Genomic DNA, 2,231 nt, shown 5'->3' on the forward strand with positions numbered 1-2,231 from the left:
TACCAATAAACGGCTACTTCCCTCAAAGGCGCTTCAGAACTATTTTACTGCCAAACACAAACCCTTCGCACGTGTAACAACTATAGAGTCCTTCCACGTCGAACTTAATTTCTCTTGACGCCAGCAGAGAGGTCTGTAGCACGCATGTGCGGGATCAAACACGCTGCGAGCGCGTCACATCAGGGACGCATCAGGCTGTGAGGAACAACACCTTGACAAGGCCACGCGTTCCACTGTATTTCTTCCTCATCGCTTTTCGCTTGATTGCCGGCTGGCACAGTCTGACGACGCGCATCGCGATTTCCTACAACTCAGTGCCAGCGTCACAACGTTGTCGTGACGTGCGCGTCTTCACCATCGTAATGAACCATATTGATATTTGCCTTGTAAAAACCCTACACCTGTGAACGCCCCAAAAAAAGTGTAGTGCCAAATGACATGTTATCGAAAGAAAAACCGGACCTTTGAAACGATACCCTTATTACTAGTCGTAGAAGCGAGGAAGAAAAAGCAATGATATCACGCCGTGTCAAACACTTATTTTTGGCGGTTACTTATTAATATAGCTCTATAAATAATGCCCTTGAGAGCCTTTTTCAATTCATTTAAAAAAATGTAGATGTCATAAAAAGTACAAATTGTCTTCCTGTACTAAGATTCGAAAATGTTTTGGCCTTAATCATCAACACTAGTGAGTTGAGTGAGTACGATTTCTTCGTATTTCTCGCATTTCTACTCGTGAACTATTCTATATAAGATGGCTTTTTAAGTGTCCGTTTCGCGAATATTCTACAGTGTGGTACCTATTGCGTAATTCCGGTCGTTGCTTTGCAGACGAAACACTGCGTTAATTGTAATAACACTCGTGCGATCACATGCTGCTATATATTTTTGTATACTGTACAGTGCGGCTTGGCGACCGTCTCCGCGTGGCGCAATAAGCTGCATTTTCTAAGACAGACAAGGTGATGGTACACAGAAAAACAAAAGGGAGCGCTCAAGAAACTGAAGTTTAGCGAAATGCTCCCTGTGTTTCTACCGACTATTTTACATTCGACACGAAGGCGCCGGCACCTCGGGCTGTTAAACAAATGTTTTATTTTTGTATATCTTGAAGTCGAATCAACACGGTCATTAAACATAGAATGCACCAGCACAACTGTTTTCATGCGTGTACGTCTGCCATAACAAGATAAAGGTACACAAAGGCACCGAAACCCATCCTCAGAATAGTCTATAGACAAGCTTATTTTGCTCTTGCACCCGCGTTTAGAGCGAGCCTGTACGTAATCTTGAAATCGAATCAAGAGAGAGAGAGAATTTATTTTAAGGCAGAGAGGTCGGCCTGAGCTAGTGCGCTCTAGCCTGCTACTCTGCACAGGGGAAAAGGGAAAGGGAAAAAAAGGAGTGATGAGGGGTGATGATGGGGAGAGGAAAGAGATATGCGTATATACAATAGCCACGTAACATAGTGGTTTCGCTAAGTCTGGTGTCCAGTCCTGCGCTCTTAAGAAAGTCTGTCACAGCCCTGATAGCAGTTGGCGACTTTGTCTTGTCGAACATAGCTGACAAAATACCAGTCTCACTTAGTGTTGCCACACCGATTCCTGCCAACGTTGAACCAAGCGTATTACGTTGCGACACGTAAAGTGGGCAGTCACAAAATAGATGTGCTGTTTAATGCGCTTGGCATCGTTCACAGTTCGGGCTGTCCGCACGGCGGATGAGGTGTGCACAGCGGCGAGTGAATGCAACTCCCCAATCAAATCAAATCAAATCAAATCAAATCAAATCAAATCAAATCAAATCAAATCAAATCAAATCAAATCAAATCAAATTTATTTATCCACTTTATTTATGGGTCCATAGCAGCAGTTAACTCCAGTTGTCACTTGTCGCCATAGGCGTGCTCACAGGGGGAAAAGGGGGGAGGGGGGGGGCTGGCAGGGCGGCTGTCTCCCCCCCCCTAATCATTGAAGGGGGTTGCCAAGTCAGCCCCGCACCATTACTCAATCAGACCTGTACCGTCATATTGTTTAAAATGCTGGGTTTAAAATGCAGGGGACCAAAAGCAGACCATTGTATATACCGTACGTTTTGCACGGTATATAAAAGTATGCTAAACAAAGTCGCGGCTTTGGAAACAACAAAAGTGCAATGTTCTTTATTTGTCCTGTGGCCGTCACTGAGCACCCTGCGCGTGCCTATATGCTTGTCGGTGCAGCAAACGC

The sequence above is a fragment of the Rhipicephalus sanguineus genome, chromosome 3, assembly GCF_013339695.2.
Source record: "Rhipicephalus sanguineus isolate Rsan-2018 chromosome 3, BIME_Rsan_1.4, whole genome shotgun sequence".
In the NCBI taxonomy this organism is placed as follows: domain Eukaryota; kingdom Metazoa; phylum Arthropoda; class Arachnida; order Ixodida; family Ixodidae; genus Rhipicephalus; species Rhipicephalus sanguineus.